General features: G+C 46.7%; 1 protein-coding gene and 1 pseudogene across 1 annotated transcript in view; both read left to right on the forward strand.

Moving 5' to 3' along the window:
- Nucleotides 1–5,023: 5,023 nt before the first annotated feature.
- LOC142841689 (large ribosomal subunit protein P1 pseudogene) lies at nucleotides 5,024–5,518 on the forward strand (annotated as a pseudogene).
- A 5,092-nt stretch (nucleotides 5,519–10,610) lies between these two features.
- Nucleotides 10,611–20,070, forward strand: part of LOC142859322 (poliovirus receptor-like) — a 34,366-nt gene continuing 24,906 nt past the window's right edge. Inside the window, exon 1 of the mRNA XM_075989575.1 lies at nucleotides 10,611–10,727. The gene's annotated coding sequence lies outside the window, so the exon portion shown is untranslated. The remainder of the gene's footprint in view (nucleotides 10,728–20,070) is intronic.

Consider the following 20,070-nt stretch of genomic DNA (forward strand, 5'->3'; position numbering starts at 1 on the left):
TATAAGGATTTCCCCAAGGTTGAATAAACGGCATTCGGCTGATCTCCTTAGGAATGACCCAGGTCTCTTTGTGTGTTCTTTCAATCTCCAGGCCCATGCCCGCTCGCATACGGTACAGTGGTGAGCGAACTGTACCAAGGGTGTAACACAGAATCGGGTGTTACATAACAAAATTGACCTTAAATTTCTATCAAATAGACTAAGACCCATACCAATGTAAAGTACTCTTTTATATATCATAACCCCCTTTAAATGAAAACATTTATAAACAATCATTTTGGTAATTTGGGCATAGCTTTCTACAAACTGCTTCCTGCTGTTTGTTGGGCAAAGTATTTTTAGGGTTCACAGAGACCATTCAGGGGGTCTTCTTTCATTAAACTACTTTAGTCTGGAAGGATTCCACAGGTTCCCACCCTCTGTAGAAACAAAAGCAGAACCTCTTTCAAAGTAACACATCCTTAGACTCAAATTTTGAAGTCAAGATATCTTTATGTTGGTTTAACTTAGCAGCCCCCAAAATCAAATGTCTCTCTGTAGTCCAAAAATTGAAAGAAAACACAACAATACACATAATCCAGACTCTGTGTGTATTTTTCATCTTTACACAGCTTATTTCTTTACTCCTTTAATCTATGGCTCTGTACTCTTTTATATTACTTTTATTGCCTCTTTAAAGACTTTATTTTTTAAACTATTTATTCCTTTTTCTAACTGTCTATATTCTTTTTCTTCTCTCTCCCAAGCCTACATACACTTTTTCAACACACTATGACCTGTTCAGAGATTTATTTTTGTTGGAATCTGTCTTTACTGCATATTTGTAATCATTTTCTGACCAGGAGCACCTTTTTTTTAATGCTAAGTGGGCATGGCTAGGACTAACTCTGGAGACCCTGCTTGTTTGCTCTGCCCCATCCAACATGGTGGAGATATGTTCATCTCCCCTGTGAGACATGCTCACCGCCCCATCTCCAGGGACACAGTGGGTCTGTGTTGCCATTAAGCAACTAGTACCACACTGCTCAAAAACCCCATCTAAGACAGGACCTCCCAAAAGAGCCAAAGTCAGTCCTGCCAGCATGAACCAAGAAGCTGTTTCTTTAAGATGTCTGCAGTTTTTGCTGAGTCAGGAAAACTTCTCTTAAAGGAAGCCACACCTCTACTCACCACCAACAAACAGAGCCTCTCTGAAAAAATGCGGCTACCAAGAAGCTGTACTTGGCTTCCGTTTTTGTGGGTCTAGAAGCCCTCTCTTTTTTATTAAGTTTTTTTTAGGTCGTAAGTGGATTTATGCCCCAGACATGGGCACTATTATGTAAATGGAGATTGCACGTTCATTTTGTAGCCACCCAGACCTAAATAAATAATCACACAGAAACTATATTAATTACAATCTTGCAGAACTGACCCACAGAGATAAGGAACATGCAGCTCATGTACTACTGACCTGTAATCGCATAAATCCCAGGAAAGGAATCTCAGGACATGATGGGAACATCTTGGGGACAAATGACCGACAAAGCAGTGGGGAGGAGGGCCCACAGGCAGGGGAAGAGGTGTTTAATGTTACTTAGGGCAGCCTTTAAAGGGGGGACTTTAATACTCTGATAGTTGGACCTTGATAGTCTGCTGTGGGACAATGGTTTGTACCCTGTCAATCTTATGTTAATAAAATGCTGATTGGCCACTAGCCAGACAGAACGTATAGGTGGGGCAACCAGGCAGCAAGTAGAGGTGAAGGAACAAAAATTCTAAAAAGAGGGAAGTTTCATTTTACAGTCGTAACCCAGACGCAGAGGAAGCAAGATGTGACTGCCTCGCCAAATAAGGTACCAAGCCACATGGCTAACATAGACAAGAATAATGGGCTAATATAAGTTATAAGAGTTAATAAGAAGCCTGAGCTAATGGGCCAATCAGTTTTATAATTTTTTCTCTCTTTTTTTTTTTTTTTTTTTTTTTTTTTTTGGTTTTTCGAGACAGGGTTTCTCTGTGGTTTTGGAGCCTGTCCTGGAACTAGCTCTTGTAGACCAGGCTGGTCTCAAACTCACAGAGATCCGCCTACCTCTGCCTCCCGAGTGCTGGGATTAAAGGCGTGCACCACCATCGCCCGGCTATCAGTTTTATAATTAATGTAGACCTCTGTGTGTTTCTTTGGGACTGAATGACAGCAAGACCAGGTGGGACAGAAACCTCAGTCAACAATAGTCAGCCTCAGGAGGAGGAAGTGACCAAATAAGGGAATGTTCAGCGAGGCAAACCTCAACAGGTTGCAAGCCCTCCAGTGGCCCAAGTTCAGAACTAGAACATACCATTTGCCATTCTATTGGCAGGAGCAAGTCACGTGACCATTTCGTTTCAAGAGGTGGAGGATTTGGTTCTGCTTTCTCCCAGGTAAGGAGGTACCTGTGATCAATTTTACAATATGAGACCTCCTAAAGTTGGGCAGAGGTGGCACTCTGGAGGCAGAGGCAGGTGCATCTCTGTGACTTCCCTGGAAGTTGACCAACTCAGCCAGCTGACTGACTTCATTGCAATGTGTGACATCTCTGGTTTCCTGCTGGGATGGACACAGGGATGCAGGGTGCTGAGGTCCAGGGACTGCAGAAAATGTATTGCTTTGCCTTGTAAGCTGGGCAGAAGACAAAACATGTCTTCTGCATGTGCAGCTAATTTCCAAATTAAAAAAAAAAGATTTCCCATGCACCCAGACAAGGGGAGGTTATGGTAGACCCCCAAAAATCATGGAGGTCTTGTGGATGACACCAGTCACCTTGGACGTGGGGGCTCTTTAGGTCTGGCTGGTTGGGGTTTCTGAGACACGGTCTCACCTTGTAGCCCAAGCTGGTGTCTAATTCATAACCAGTATGCCTGAGCTATGTGGGACCCAGGCTTAGGAGGAGGAGGAGGAGGAGGAGGAGGAGGAGGAGGAGGAGGAGGAGGAGGAGGAGGAGGAGGAGGAGGAGGAGGAGGAGAAGGAGAAGGAGAAGAAGAAGAAGAAGAAGAAGAAGAAGAAGAAGAAGAAGAAGAAGAAGAAGAAGAAGAAGAAGAAGAAGAAGAAGAAGAAGAAATAATTTTAAAAATTGAGGACATATGGCTCAGGAGTTAAGATCACTTTCTGTTCTCAAAAGCGACCAGAGTTCAGTTCCCACCACTCTCATCTGTAACTGCAGTGCCAGGGACTCCACTTCCTCTGCTCAGATCTGTTGCAGGATATTTGATGACATCATGACACCCCAATGATGGGGAAACCACCTTCAACCAATGACCTTTACGAGGCTGGACCAGGTTGGGGCATGATCTTTTGGGTACCCAGAGAAAACCACCGGCTCACCCACGTCTCTCCTCTCTCTCTCTCTCTCTCTCTCTCTCTCTCTCTCTCTCTCTCTCTCTCCTTCCTGCATTACACACCTTGAAGTTGGACTTCTCATTTCTGTTCCATGAGTTTTCCCCTTACAATAAAAAATAATAACAAAAAACTTTTGGAATTAGTTTGGGATTATTCGACTTGCATCCTCACCCCCTTTTACGTGTTCAGCTACACCCTGAGACTGTTAATAAAGTTAATCTTGAATCAGGGACCAGAATCAGCAACTAGCTGACTGGAAATAGTCGTAGAGATTTTGAAGGACCCAGGAAAAATAGAAGGCACAGGAAGGAGGAGGGAGGGGCTTAGAAAGATTCTTAGTCTTTTCAATCTGGGAAGCTTGGAGAGAGTCTTAGCTAGTCTTACCTCTGCTGTTTTCTTGATCTATCAGGTTTTTTAGCCCAATATCTGGCTCCCAGGTTTTTACTGATAATAGAACAATTTAGATAAACGCATCACAGGTCTGGTCTCTGAGAACACCCACACTGGTGGCATATACTCACACAGACAAGAGCTCATACACACAAGTAAAACATAGAAAAATAAAAACAAACCTCTAAGTAAATCCCAACACACACACACACCAATCAAACAATTCAAAAGTAACCTACAGAAAAAAAAATAGCTGCTGCTAGTTTCTCCCTCCTCATAGCTCAGTAAGTTCTGAGTAGCCACTGCTTCAGAAGAGGGCAGTGACATATTGAGTTCCAGACCACCCAGGGCTACCTAGTGAGACGCTGTCTCAAAAATAAATTAATAAATAAACAAATGCAGCCAGGCAGTGGTGGTGCACACCTTTAATCCCAGCACTCGGAAGGCAGAGGCAGGTGGATCTCTGTGAGTTCAGAGGCCAGCCTGCTCTATAGAGTGAGTTCCAGGAGAGCTGGAGCTACAGAGAGAAACCCTGTCCCAAATATAAATAATAAATAAATAATTTTTCTTATCCCAACACAACCGGCATTTCCTTGTTCTGCCATCCTCATTTTCACCCACCCAGAGACCCCCTCCTCAATATCTGTCAGAAGCCCCATTCTTTGAGTGGCATCTCCATGATGTCCATCCTGTCTGGTAGGGTCTGAGCTCCCAGGACAGAAGCAGGGTTGCGGGGGAGGCCTCTTAGGGCAAAGGGAAGTGAAACAATAGGATGTTCTAAGGGAGATGAGACCCTCCATCCTATGTGAAACCCAACTGGGCAAGCATCAGGAAGCCCCAAAACTGACAGATATCTGAGGCCCCTCCTCCCCAGCCGAATATAGTCAGTAAAGACCTGAGAGTCATTCTCAGACCAGCTGGGCCTGGGAAAGACACTCCCCACCCTGCTGAGCTGCCTGCAGGCTGTACAGTGTGCTCCAGATTCCCAGATCAGTGAGCTGTCACTCATGCAGGCGTGGGCTTTAGTGATGAGCTATCTTTGAGTCATTTCTGTTCCTGTAAGTAACTCCTCACCAATACTCCCGTAAATAACCCACGATAAAACTCATTGGTTCACCAAATTGGACTTCAGTGGTGTGGAAGTTTGAATGCAATTGACCCCCATAGTCTCATAGGGAGTGGCACCATAAGTGACTTTGTTGGGGTGGGTGTGGCCTTGTTGGAGGAAATGTGTCACTGTAAGGAAGGGCTTTGAGACTTTCTATGCTCAAGATATCACCCAGTCCTTTTCCTCTGCTGCCGCCAAGGTGCTCGGTTCTTCCGAGGAAGCTAAGGCCGCGTTGGGGTGAGGCCCTCACTTCATCCGGCTACTAGCACCGTGCCGGCAGTCCGCAACATGGCCTCCGTCTCTGAGCTCGCCTGCATCTACTCCGCTCTCATCCTCCACGACGACGAGGTGACGGTCACGGAGGATAAGATCAATGCCCTCATTAAAGCAGCTGGTGTCAATGTTGAACCTTTCTGGCCTGGCTTGTTTGCAAAGGCCCTGGCCAATGTTAACATTGGGAGCCTATCTGCAATGTAGGGGCTCCAGCAGCCGGAGCCGCACCAGCAGGCGGTCCTGCCCCCTCCACGGCTGCTGCCCCAGCTGAGGAGAAGAAAGTGGAAGCAAAGAAGGAAGAATCCGAGGAGTCTGATGACGACATGGGCTTTGGTCTTTTTGACTAGGCGTTTTGATACCATGGCTAATAAAAGGATGAATCTGTAAAAAAAAAATCACCCACTGTCTCAGTTGACTTCCTGTTGCCTGCAAGATGTAGCACTCTCAGCTCCAGCATCACCCAGCCCCAGCATCACCCCGCCCCAGCATCACTCAGCTTCAGCATCACCCAGTTCCAGCATCACTCAGCTTCAGCATCACCCAGCTCTAGCATCACCCAGCCCCAGCATCACCCAGCTCCAGCATCACCCAGCTCCAGCATCACTCAGCTCCAGTATCACTCAGCTCCAGCATCACTCAGCTCCAGCACCACTCAGCTTCAGCATCACCCAGCTTCAGCATCACCCAGCCCCAGCATCACCCAGCCCCAGCATCACCCAGCTCCAGCATCACTCAGCTCCAGTATCACTCAGCTCCAGTATCACTCAGCTCCAGCACCACTCAGCTCCAGCACCACTCAGCTTCAGCATCACTCAGCTTCAGCATCACCCAGCTCCAGCATCACCCAGCTCCAGCATCACCCAGTTGCAGCATCACCCAGCTCCAGCATCACCCTGCTCCAGCATCACCCAGCTGCAGCATCACCCAGCTCCAGCATCACCCAGCTCCAGCATCACCCAGCTTCAGCATCACCCAGCTCCAGCATCACCCAGCTCCAGCATCACCCAGCTCCAGCATCACCCAGCTTCAGCATCACCCAACTCCAGTATCACTCAGCTCCAGCACCACTCAGCTCCAGCACCACTCAGCTCCAGCACCACCCAGCTCTAGCACCACGACTGCCTGCATGCCGCCATGCTCCCACTCATGATCATAGAAGATTGAACCTCTGAAACTGTAACCAAGCCACCCCAATCAAACGTTTTCTACATAAGGATCGCCATGGTCATAGTGTCTCCTTACAGCAATGAAAGCTGTAACTAAGACAGGTAATGTGGGATTCCACTCTGCATGCTGTGAATATGTTTCATTATCATTTTTGGTTAATAAAAAAGCTGCTTTTGGCCTATGGCAGCACAGAGTAGAGCAAGGTGGAAATTCTAAGCAGACATAGAGGAGAAAGAAGGCGGAGTGAGGGAGACGCCAACTAGCCACCAAAGGAGAAAGACACCCACCCGCCGGAACCTTAGCAGTAAACCACGAGCCTCGTAGTAAAATATAAAATAATAGAAATGGGTTAATTTAAGGTGTAAGAGTTAGTTTATAAAAAGCCTAAGCTATCGGCCAAGCAATGTTTAATTAATATAGTTTCTGTGTGATTATTTAAAGTCTGGGCAGTAGGGAAATGAACAAGCCACCTCCGTTTACAGACAGCTGGTATCCTTACTTTAGTCTGTCTTTGGATTCCTAACCAGGGTGAGTGGACATTGAAGGGTCCAAGAATAAGAAAATAAAAATGTAGATTCCAGAAATAGGAATATAGGAAAATAAAATAAAGAAATATAAAGTTGTAAGCCTAGGAGAATGAGAACAGACGTCAGCAGCTTTCTCAGTAGCTCGAGGATTAACTATTAACAGTGGGTTACTCCACTTTACAACCCACAGCTCTGTTCACAAGGCCAAAGCATCTCTCTGCACACTGAGAGCTAGCCTATGGGTATGAGTTTAGTCAACTTTTAAGAGATAGATATAATCTCTGGGTTACGCATTATCCCTGCTATGTGAAACTGGGGAGAGCACAGGGCTTCAGTAAACACCACCTGAAAGTACCAGGAAAGACAATAGATTAAGTCACTAGTTCAAATGAAAGACTCTGTTAATGGAGATTGTAAATTAAGGCAATCTGTATCTGAGTTTTTCCTTGCGATTGTAAAAATTCCTTTGTTCAGACCTAATGCTTGGTGCCCCTACTATAAAGAGGTAGGTTCAGAAACTGGGCTTTGCCATAGCCTTACAGAATCCATCTCTGGCTGTGGTCTCAGCTAGCTGATAAGCTTTTTGTGCCTCGTGGAGATTTTTTATTTTATTTTTATTTTTTCCTGGGTTCTGATTTCTGGAATAAAGTTTGCTTCTGGTTTATTAGACTTTGGAGATCTGTCCCCATCTTTGCACGACCCCCCTGGACCCAACAGACATTTATTCATGTCTTCTTGGAAAAGAGAGGTCTTAGGGAAGCTGAGGGAATGAAAGAGCCAAGTCCGCCAGGCATGTCCTGCTGTAACTCCAGCCCACAATCTCTCTCTTCAGTCTTATTTTTCACACCTACTTTGTGCTAGGGGAGACATATTTCTTCTTGGCTACCTTTTCAAAAAGATATATTTTATTTTTAATTGTGTGTGTGTATGTGTGTGTGGTGTGTGTATGTGTGTGTGGTGTGTGTATGTGTGTATGTGTGTGGTGTGTGTGTATATGTGTATGATGAGTGTATTATTATGTTTATGTGTTTATGTGTGTGTGGTGTGTATTGTGTGGTGTGTATGTGTATATGTGTGTGGTATGTGTGTGTGGTGTGTGTATGTGTGTGTGGTGTGTGTGTATGTTTGTATGTACATGTGTGTGGTGTGTAGGTGTATGGCATGCGTGTGTGGTGTGTGTATATGTGTGTATATGTGGGGGGGTGTATACACCATGTTCATGCATGTGTCAGAGAAATGTTGGATCATTGCTGCTCACGTCACCGGTTGTGAGCCATCTGATGGGGAACTGGAAACCAAACTTGGGCCCTCTGCAAAAGCAGCACAAGCTCTCAACCCCTAGCCTGCCTCCAACCCCCGCTACTGTTTCTAGTAGACCAGTGCTTACTGTTTATTAAGATCTCTGGGAACTCATCTGTGCTCCCTGAGGTCTGCCTCTGTGAGGCTCTGACTTTGCAAACTCCGTTTGAAGCAGGGATTCATCTTAAGCCATATAATGGGGGGGGGGGGATCTCAGTTCCAGAGATGCTCTGCGATAGTGGAATTTGAACAAATACCCTAAAAATGGTCAATTAAGGAGACAGGGAACAGGGCCATAAAATTTAACAAAATCCAAATGTTCCTAGGAGGCATCCCGTCCTTGAAGATACCTTGTCTTATTAATGGGTCTTTGATAAGGTTTTCTCGCCCAAAAACCTGACCAATGGTTTCAGAAACTACCTTACCCTCTGTTCTCCTTACCCAATCCCAAGACAACAGGAGCTGACCTCCCCTGATTAAGGCATTTCAAAGTCCTATCCTTCCCTGGGCTGGGGCTGCACGTCCCTCACCCTTTGTGTTGATGTGTTGGAGGTGTGGTCCAGACTCGAGTTTAAATATTAAGAACCCTCCTGTGCTTTACGTCAGAATCCAGTTCCATGGAGTTCTTTCTGGGGATAACACTTCCTATGCTGACATCAGGCAGAGTGATGTCTGCCACTGTAAATGCCAAAAAGCAGTGTTTGCGTTAATCATTGATTAGTGATGTCTGCCACTGTGAACACCAAAGAGAATACTTGTATTGATTAATGATGTCTGCTGGAAGCGTAAACTAGAAGGCGGGGGCTCTATAATTCTACTTTTGTTTCCTAATCTGCTGCTATGTGCCATCACTCTCGTGACCCCACAGGGAGATCAGAACTCTCTGGCAAGTTCGGGGCCTGCTCATGGTCTGCTGCGGTGACCAGACACAGAAGGATTTCATTCCAGCAGTGAGTTCCTAGGTCCCCATCCACGCTCCACACCTGCGGCTATGTGGAGTTTGCACACAGGACTCGGAGCCCAGCCCTAGCCTTGTCTCCCGGCTCTCCCAGCCCCTCCTCTGTTTACATTCTCAGCCTCTCTTTCTCACCATCCAATCTCTCTTCTCAAGTCTCTCTCTCTCTTCATCATGAGAAATTTTTCTTTAAATTCTAGACTTCTAAAAAAATATTTTAAATCCTATTTTAAATTATGTGTGTGTGTGTTTGTGTGTGTGTGTGTGTGTGTGTGTGTGTGTGTGTGTGTGCGTGTGTGTATGGGTGTGTGCACTTGAGTGCCTTGCCTCAGAAAGCCAGACGTGGGCGTCATAGCCTCCTGAAGTTGGAGTTACAGGGAACTGTGAGCCACCTGACCTGGGTGCTGGGAACTGAACTTGTGACCTTTTTTTCTAAGTCAAATTCTTGAGTACCCCCAACCAGCCTTGAAATTGCTGCAGAGCCAAGAGTGACCTTGAACTCCTGATGCTCTTGCCTCCACCTTGCAAGTGCTAGGTGATTATGAGCAGGAGTCACCACCTCTGTGGGGCAGGGGGTGAGTGATGCCGGCTAGGCAAGCACTCTACAACGGAGCCACATCCGCAGCCTCTGCATGGAACTGCCTTGTTCCCTACTGCTCCAAAAATGCCTTGGATGGAATTACAGTTTGTTAAGGTAAATACAGTCACCCGGTTTCCAAAGGTTTACCGTAAACCTTTCCCCTGTACATGGAGTTTCTGGAGAGATTTCGAGAATTTCACAGGAGCCCTTGGACCGGCAAACTTCGCCTGCCTTTCCAGCCTGCCTCAGGAAGAGTTAGAACAGGGCGGATGTTGAAACCCACCGGGGGTCTTGGAAGGCTTCCCAGAGGAAGAACTCTGACCACTACAAGCTAACAGAAGTGGAGATTCCCAGCGGCCACAGAGGAGCACCAGGGAAGGGCAGGCGTGGGCATCACCCATGCCTCAGTATCTAGGGAGGAAACAACGGGACAGCTGGCCGCTGGGAGGCCCTGGTTAGTCATCAAGGGCGTAGTACTTAAAGAGGGTGTTTCATTTCCTTCTCTGGGCTTTCAAAAGAAGGGAAGTGGGGGAATTGTCACTGTCACTGGGAAGGAATGTGGAGGGAGAGAGTGGGTTCTTCGGAGCTGGCCGCCTTTGGGGAGGATGGCCAACAGAGTGTTTATCTCCCTCTGAAATCTAGAACTTTCGCGCTCAGCTGCAGAAAAGAAGACAAAAGCTTTGTCCTGAATCTGCCACCCCGTCCTCCCGACAGTGTTGAGGAGAGAGACAGGATTGTCACAGCTCTGTCCACACTGGAAAAAATGAGAGATGGCAGCAAGAAGGTCCCTTGCACTGAGTGGCTCTCTCCTTCCTTCCTTCCTTCCTTCCTTCCTTCCTTTGTTCCATTAAGTAGACAAGGCTAAGGATAGCCTTGAACTCCTGATCCTCCTGCCTCCACTTCCCAAGTGCTGGATTTCCTCACCAAGAGCATGAGGTGCTGCGGATGACGTCCAGGGCTTTGTGTACACTTGGCAAGCACTCAAGGACTGAGCCACGACCCCAGCCTCCGTGGGACTCTCTGTAGAGCCTACAGAAGCAGATCCTAAAGAGGAGTGTCCAGCAAGGTGACCCAGGGTGAGTGACACTGGGAGCAGGACATGGGTTTTACCCTAACACCCAACCCCGCCCGAGGAGTCCCTTCAGACCTCCACTAAGGAGAAGCCAGGAGTTTCCTTTCTTCTGTGTGTGTGTGTGTGTTTTATTTTTGAGACAGGTCTAATGTAGTCCAGGCTTGTTTTGAACTCCCTTCGTAGCCTGTACCACCACACTCAAGTGAAGTAATAAAGCTGGATTTTTTTAATTTATTTATTATATATACAATATTATGTCTACATGTATGCCTTCTTCAGGTCAGAAGAGGGCACCAGACCTCATTACAGATGGTTGTGAGCCACTATGTGGTTGCCGGGAATTGAACTCAGGACCTTTGGAAGAGCAGGCAATGCCCTTAACCGCTGAGCCATCTCTCCAGCCCATAAAGCTGGATTTTTATTTATTTATTTTAATTAATTGATTGATTGATTGGCTTTTTGAGACTGGGTTTCTCTCTGTGTAGCTCTGGCTGTCCTGGAACTCACGCTGTAGATCAGGCTGGCCTTGAACTCAGAGACTCCTGTGTCTGCCTCATGAGTGCTTTGCATGTGTACGTTCATATGTATATGCATGTTTGCATGTGTACATTCATATGTATATGCATGTTTGCATGTGTACGTTCACATGTATATACATGTTTGCATGTGCATGCACACATGTCCCTGGGCATGTCCCTGGCATGCATGTGGAAGCTCATCATTGACACTGGAGTCTCCTTTGTTCCCTCCTCACCTTCGTTTTTGAAGCAAGGTCTCTCTTTTAACTCTGAACTCAGCAGCCCCACTAGACTCCGTAGCCAGCTTGCTCTGGGGATCTGCCTTCTGAATGCTGGGATTACAGGTCTGCTTCCACCAGTAAATTCTGGGGCTCCAAACTCCAGTCCCTGTGCCATCTTGCTGGCTCTAGAAAAAATTTCTAACATATTTAACATGGGCATTAAGAGAGAGAGACTCAGGAAAAAGATGGTACATGCCCAAGGTAGAGGAGCAGGCACAAGAGAAGGGGTTGAGTGAGAGGCTCAACATTTGTATGACATCTAAAACACTTTTATTATTTACTATGTGTTTGTGCACATGTGTGCAGGTGCCTTGCAGTGGCCAGAGGTGTCAGATCCTCTGGAGCTGTAGTTACAGTTGTGGGTCACCTGACCTGGGTGTTAGGAGCCCAGTTGGGGGGTCCTGTGGAAGAGCAAAAGAGGCTCTTAACTGTCGGGCCCCGGCGCCAAACCCCATATATACATGGTTAAGGTGGCTTCTGAAACTACATGGTTTAACAGGCGTTTTGGTTTGGGTTAGGTTTAGGTTTTTTAAATTACAATTTAGTGTGTGTGTGTGTGTGTGTGTGTGTGTGTGTGTGTGTGTGTGTGTCGCCCACACATGTGGAGGTCAGAGGACAGTTTTCAAGGCTCAGTTCTCTCCTTCCTCCGGGTGGGTCTCGGGGATCGGACTCAGATTATCAGGCTTGCCAACAGGCGCCTTTCCCCACTTAGTCATCCCACTGGCTTTGGTTTTGGCTTTCGGGTCAAGAGCTCGTGTAGCCCAGGCTGGCCAAGAACTGCCTGAAAAGCACTGGCTGGCTGTGGGGTTTGGATGAGAATGCCTTCCGTAGACAGACTCCTGGGTCTGAGGGCTTGGTCCCAGTCGAGGAACTGTGTGGGAAATGGTGCGGACCACGTTGCTGCTTGGCAGGGTTCCAGCACTCTGACATTGTGGATCACGACCTGTCGCGTGTAACTTGGCGCGGGTGTGTGGGTTAACGCGGGTCCGTGGGTTCACGCGGGTCAGTGAAATAAAGACTCAGAGGCACATTGAGAATGAACTTAGCCTCTGAGGCTGCAGGGGCTCCATCTCGGTGAACTGAAGGGCCTTCCCTTGACTCTTGGCCTTTTTGTTCTTTTCCTGTATTTACACTTTAGCTAATAGATTTCCATATCTCAAAAGAAACGGATAGAAGCTTCCAACAATACAATGCCAGGTACCTGATTAATGAGGTACCACGGTTTGGTTTTTCCAGGTTTCCTCTAAACCAAGTTTTGCATAGGCTTTGTACCATGGGAAATTCTCAGTCAAGATTCCCATAGGACGACAAATGGTACCAACACACAAAGGATGGACTAGGAGCTGAATGAAAACTCCAGAACTACGCCAGGTATAGCCCAGTGGGGTTTCATGGCTAGTGGAGGTTGCTTGCTATCCCTCTGGCACCAGGCCAGGGAGACATTATACCACGAAAACCCTCCACCACCTTTTTACTTTCATTTTCAATGATCCTCATGTGTGTTATGGGAATTTCCTTCAGCCTCTTCCTTTGGGAAATTTGTTCGGGGTTTGGTATAGGGTGAAAATGTATTCAGTGGCAGTCTCTTTAAACGAAATAATTCTTTGGAAAAAACAAACCCGGCACCATGGAACTATGTAGCATGATAACTCTACTTACTCCCCACACCGGACTCCCCATTATTATACTCCCTTGATTATACCAGGAATAGAGAAATTTTCCAAACTGGGCATACCTGGTCCCAGGAATGAAACAAAGGACCCTGAGCCAGAGCCTGAGGCGCTTTAGGGCAAGAATTTGGTTAATGAGTGTAGAATAGTGCCTTGCCTGGTTGGATGGATGGTAAATTCTGGTCTACCCCACAGGGGACAGATTGTGTTGAGAAACTAGACTGGCTTGATCCCTCTCTGCCATATGCAGGAGCACACACTGAGGAAATCAAATTGGTGTGGTATAGAAAAAGAATGGGCTCTCAGGACCTTCCCTTTGGCGAGCTTATGATGGGAACAGGCCCATATTATAAGGTTAAGGCACAGAGGAATGCAGTTCGGGCACAAACACCACGCCATGCCCTTGAAGAACACAAGCTACTCAGCTGGGTTTATCTCTCACATCTGACGCCTCCTGGCCACAGAGGCTAAGCCGGTGCAGCAGGAAGTGTAGGAGAGCACCTGGAGGGGTTACTGAACCTTAGCAGACAAGAGGCATTTATCTTGCTAAACTTACTAGTTTTTGCTTCAAGAAAGATGCTGAAATGACTTTGATGACCACTTTCACCCCAGGATTATTAAGTCTGCTTTCAACATTGCTTGTGGCTCAACTATGATGCAATTGTAGAGTATATAAGGTGCAGCCTATTTTTAATAAACAGGCAGCCACCCTGAGTCTCCTTCCCTCGACACTGACTCCACACCTCCTCTTTGGGATCTGAACCCCTCTGGAGCTGGACTCCTGGCAGGGAAGGATTAGGAGGTGTGATCTTGTTGGAGGAGATGTGTTACTGAGAGTGGGTTTTGAGGTTCCAAAAGCCCAGGCAAGGCCGTGTGTGTGTGCGTGTGAGTGTGTATGCTGCCTGTGGATATAAAGCTCTCAGCTCCTGCCCCAGTCCCTTGCCTGTCTGCTCCCACCATGATGATCATGGACTCAGCCTCTAAAAGTGTAAGCGAGCCCCTACTTAAATGCTTTCTCTTGTACCAGCTGCCTTGTGCCTTGTCATGGTGTCTCTGCTCAAACTAAGACACACACCTTGAATCCCTCCCCTGAGTGCCAGGGTCATAAACCTCCACCGCCAGGCTCCAAACTTGGAGGCTAATTTTTTTGTCTTTTTGTTTTGTTTTATTTTGGTGTGTGAGATCACAAGATTGTTCTGTGTAGAGCAGCTTAGGAAGGATGACTCATGAAAAGCAGCCCTGAGTCATAATGGTGAAAATAATCGCTCCCAGCCTAGGCTGTGTTTTCCTGACTTATCAGCTGGGTTATTAACCAAGCTCTGTATCTGGTTTGTGAGATTCCGAGGATCTTTCAGGTTCAAGGGAGGAGGATGGAGAGATGGTTCAGCTCAGAGGTCAGGAGCAGGTCCTGGGCCTGCAAATACCTTGGGCTTGGTTCCCAGAATTCACAATCGATGGCTCATAGTCACCTGTACTTCAGCTACAGGGGGTCAGATGGCTTCTTTTGATCTTTTTGGACCACTGCACACACACATGCCTGCCCCCACACACACAAGCACGCACACACATATTTGAATAAGTAAACTTTTGAAAAAATTAAAGCAAGGGTCTTACATGCTTGAGTGTTGTGGAATATTATCTTAAGATGTGTTACTTTTGCTTGTGGTGTAGAATATTTAATGATGCAAAGATATGCTGCACTCTTTTATGTTGCATCTGTTCAACTCTGTGAAGTTGTGTTACTTTGCCTGTCTAAAACACCTGATGGTTGTTATGCCCAAATCCGTGGGTCCCCACAAAATCCAACAAAGGAGACTGAGTGCCGTATGTAAAAGCAAAGAGCCTTTATTTTAATCAAGTTTGCAAACTCAGTCTCTCCGCATGTCCAACATATTGGAATAACTTGAGAGCCCCGAGCTCAATTAGAATTGGGTTTTTATAGTAGTAAAGGTGGGGGTGAGGGGTCTCTGAGGTTCAGGACCCCAGACTGGCTGACATTTGTCTAGGGGTGTCCTGGTGAAGTGTTGGCAGGAATTCCCTTTGAATGGTCTGCTCTTGGGTGAGGGTCAGATAATCTTGGCCTGCCAGGCATTGTCTCAGGGTAAACTACTGAGACTTTAGACTCCATTTAAATTTATCGATGGTCAGAGTCCCAGGTGATAATGATTGGAGGAAGCAAAGAACTTCCTTTCTGCCCAGACTTAGATTATCATGGCTGGCCCTCACAATGGTCTGATAAGGCAAGGCATGAGAAAGAATAGGTGGGACTGGCAGGCAGAGAGAATAAATAGGAGGAGAAATCTGGAAAGAGGGGAATCAAGGAATGAGAAAAGAAGGAGAGAGGATGCCATGGGCCAGCCACTCAGCTACACAGCAAGTCACAGAGTAAGAAGTAAAGGAAGGTATATAGAATAGATAAAGATAAAAGTCCAGAGGCAAAAGGTAGACAGGGTAATTTAAGAAAAGCAGGCTAGAAGCAAGCCAAGCTAAGGCCAGGCATTATAAAAATAAACCTAGATGTGATTTATTTGAGAACTGGGTGGTGGGCCACTCAAAGAGCTAAGTGCAAAGAACCAAAGAGTAAAACAACCAACACTTTGGTGTTCCAGCACTGCCCTGTATTTCCGTGTAGGGCGTGAGAAAGTCGCAAGGGAAGCAGGGAGAAAGGTCAGGGCTCTGCTGTTCAGCCAGCAGCCTGTGGCAGCTCAGATACTGGCATTCCATAGCTAGGAAGGGTATGTGCAGTTCCTGGTCATGCTCCTCAGAGCTGTAGGCTCGGGAATCAGGGCCCAAGAAGCAGGCGGAGCCAGCACCAGAGCCTCAAGGAGGACCCAGCTGAAGCTTAACAGTTTAAAGCTTGCTCACATGGTCGAAAAGGCTAAAATAAGCACAGTAAAAGAGAACCAGACAGAAAAAACTCTGAGTGGATTCTAGTGTGTTTTGCAATGTGCATAGGCTTAAGGAAAGAATACAGGTATGCAATCATAGAAAAAAATAACTTAAAAAATAATAAAGTCTGTAAAGAGACAGTAAAAGTAATATAAAAGAAAAAAGCCATGTAAGATGGGAAATACAGAGGGAGTCCGTATCCTGGGTTTACCGTGTTGAATTTTTTTGATGGCTGGTAAGCAAACAGCAACTGCTAAGAGACCCGGAACCGAGAGAGGGACTGTGGGAATAAAGCAGCCTAGGTACTTCAGGAGTGACTCCCAACTGCCTGGTCACAAATAAACACACAGAAGCTTACATTAATAACAGAAGTTCAGCTGGTAGCTCAGGCTTATTATTAACTATCTCTTACATTCAAATGAACCCACTTTTGTTAATCTATATATTATCCTGTGGCTTCCCCGGCAGCCGGCTGTCATCATCTCTCCCGACTCCACTCTTCTTCATTTTGATTGTCCCGTCTAACTGTATCCTATTCAGCAATGGTCCAAATAGCTTTTTTATTAACCAATGAAAGCAATACAAATTCAGAGCGTACAAAAGGATCATCTCATAGTGATATGTTGCATTCTTTTATGTTGTATTTGCTTAAGTCTGTGAAGCTGTGTTACTTTGTCTGCCTGAAACATCTTTAGCCTACTAAAGAGCTGAATGGACAATAGCCAGGCTGGTGTGGGCGGTCCTTCTGTCTATGTGTTGCTTTTATTGGTTAATAAAGAAAGAAACTGTCTTGGGCCTGCACAGGGAATAGAGGTAGGCGGAGAAAACTAAACTGAATGATGGGAGAAAGAAGGGTGGAGTCAGAGAGAAACCATGTAGCCTCCCCACCCCCCGCCAGAGACAGATGCAGAAACTTTAGCCAGTAAGCCACAGCCACATGGTGATACAGATTAACAGAAATGGGTTAAATTAATATGTAAGAGTTAGCCAATAAGAAGCTAGAGCTAATGGAAGAAGCAGTGATTTAATTAATATAGTTTCTGTGTAGTTATTTGGGGGCTGAGCAGCGGGGGGGGGGAAAACAAGCGGCCTCCTCCAACCCAAGGCAAGAGAAAGGGTTGGTGGGGCTGGCAGGCAGAGAAAATAAACAGGAGGAGAAATCTGGGAAGAGGGGTATGAGGAGCAAGAACAGGAGAGAGGACTCCAGGGGCCAGTCACCCAACTCCCCAGCCAGCCAGGGAGTAAGAAGAAAGGTATTTAGAAAAGAGAAAGATAAAAGCCCAGAGGCAAAGGTAGATGGGATAATTTAAGATAAGGAAAGCTGGCTAGAAACAAGCCAAGATAAGGCCCCAACTTTTTTTTTTTTTTTTTTTTTTTTTTTGGTTTTTCGAGACAGGGTTTCTCTGTGGTTTTGGAGCCTGTCCTGGAACTAGCTCTTGTAGACCAGGCTGGTCTCGAACTCACAGAGATCCGCCTGCCTCTGCCTCCCGAGTGCTGGGATTAAAGGCGTGCACCACCAACGCCCGGCAAGGCCCCAGCTTTTTATTTACTTGTTTGGCTCCCTCTAAAGAGCTAAGAGCAAAGAGCCAAAGGGTAAAACAACCAATAACACTTGGGTCTTAAGCAGGCTTCATTGTTGTTTTGTTTTATTTTTCTTCTTTTTTAATATTCACTTCTTGTAGTTTTTGAGGCAGGGTCTTCTGTAACTCAGGCTGGGCTCACACTTGCTACTGGTGCTAAGGGTGACCTTGAACTCTTAACCCTCTGCCTTCAGCTTCTGTAGAGCTGAGCTGACAGTCAGGACTCTGGGTTACTCTTTCCTTGTTACACTGTAGCCCAGGCTGTCTTGGAACTTGCTCTGTAGCCCAGGCTGGCCTCCAACTCCCCGAGATGCACTGGCCTGTCTCCTGAGCACAGGGATTAAGGACGCGTGCCACCACCCAGCTCTTAGCTTGCTATTTTGCACTCTTGTTTGGAATGTGGGCAAGTCCTGTCTCTGTGTAGGCATTCTGCACCACTTCTTGTTCTACTTTAGTCAAACATTTCCACCCTCGAGGGTGTCCAGACTTCAACCACACTCTGGGGTGAGGGGCTTCTTTCCAGTCACAGCCCTTCAGGTCTTTCCTGCCCCAAGACTCCGTGAGAATCCAGTATTACTGCTTGATAAGCAGCTATGTAAGGGAAATGGTTTTTACACATTAAAGTGTGTGTGTTTGTATGTGTGTATGTGTATTGTGTCTGAGTGTGTGTGTGAGTGTGTGTGCACATGAGTAGATCAGAAGACAGCCTTTGCTGTCCTTGCCTCCCTCCTGGGTTTTAGGCAGTCTCCTGTTTCCGTTTCCTCTCTGTGCCAGCCTTGCTGACTCACCTGTGTCCACCTTCATCTGATCTCAGCAGTGCTGCGATCACAGACACACGCTCCGTGTCCAGGAAATACTGTACTCACTGAGTCACCACGGCAGCCTGCTTTTTCTAAATAACCTCAACACAGGGCATCACCACCCTCTAGTTTATGGATGGAGGGGTGTGGCTGGTTTGATTTCAGAGTGTTAGCTTTCATCTTTTCTGACTGCTACCTCTTGTCCCTGGTACCTTCTGTTTGAAGTATGTAAATCTTATCTGAGTGTTTCCTAAAGGTTCAAAGCCTTTTCAAAACCTGGTTACAGGAGGACTCAGCACACTGAAATGTCCTGTGATTTGGAGAATTTGCATTGATACTGTCTTGGATAAGAGGTGTGGGTTGACGGAAATTGACTTGCTAAAAGTGTGAACTGTATAACAATTTAAAAAAGCCCTTTGCAAAGCAGCGATGAGTAGATTTAACGGAGGCTGACCCCCTGCAGCTGGAAAGGCTAAAAATTCTTCCAAGAGCGCCCCTGTGTCTTCTTCCCACGGACCCGCGTGAATCCAGACCCGATACAACAGGGGTGGGTGGCAAGAAAACCGATCCCAGTTGCCCAGGACCATCAGCTATAGAAGGGTAGAGGCAGAATTTGACAGAGAGAAGTACACCGTATTTCTTCTCCTCTGTCTCTCGGTCTCTCATCTCTGTCTCTCTCTTTCTCTCTGTCCCTCCCTCCCTTCCTCCCTCCATCTTTTTTTCCCCTCTTGCTACCCTGCAACCCAGGAACGTCAGTGTTCTGGAGTTGGTCACTCCAGGTTCTGTTGCAGGCTCGGAGACAGCTGGGGGTCCAGCCTCAGGGAACTCAAACAGCTGTGCAAAGCGTATTTATTGATGGTCGCACAAAAGCTGTTTTGGGGAACAAGTTCCTCATACCAAAGCCTTGATCTAATCTGTTTCCTGAAGGAAAATGTCACGCACACCCCCACCCCACAACCTCAGTCCTCAGGGGGCATTGTTTGCAGCACCCAGTAACACGAGACGTTCCAGGTGTGCCGGGACATCTGGTGACTAAAGCCATGCCAAGGCTGTGCAGTGCCTTCAGGGAAACAGCTCCCTAAATCACAGAGAACAATCGCCTCTCCAAGGTCTGAGCACTTCTAGAAAACACCTATTTTTATTCTGATGTTTACCCACGATACGACTCTTCCAGAATTCCACTACACAGGACCTGGCTCAGCCCCGAGTGCTGGGATCCAAGCAGTGAGTTGCCACTCAGAGAGTCTCTCCTCCTTTTCTCCTTCTGCCTTTCCCCTCCCTCTCTCCCTCCCTCCTTTTCTCCCCATGCCTTCCTCTGTTTCTCTTTTTTTTAATCCCTAGACCCCTGTACCGTTTTGGGGAAAGATCAGCATCTGAAACCTTACAAATAAAAAGGATGAAATTTATTTAGTTACTTTATGGTGTGTATGTATGTGTGTGTATATACACACGCGCACGTGTGTGTGTCCCATGGCATGCATGTGGGCGTCAGAGGGCAACTTGCAGGAATCTGTCCTTTCTTTCCACTATGTGGAAATCGAACTCAGGTGTCAGGCCTGACTGCTAGCATCTTTCTTTACCTGTGGAGCCAACTCGCTGGCCCACTCCT

The sequence above is a fragment of the Microtus pennsylvanicus genome, chromosome 1, assembly GCF_037038515.1.
Source record: "Microtus pennsylvanicus isolate mMicPen1 chromosome 1, mMicPen1.hap1, whole genome shotgun sequence".
Taxonomy (NCBI): domain Eukaryota; kingdom Metazoa; phylum Chordata; class Mammalia; order Rodentia; family Cricetidae; genus Microtus; species Microtus pennsylvanicus.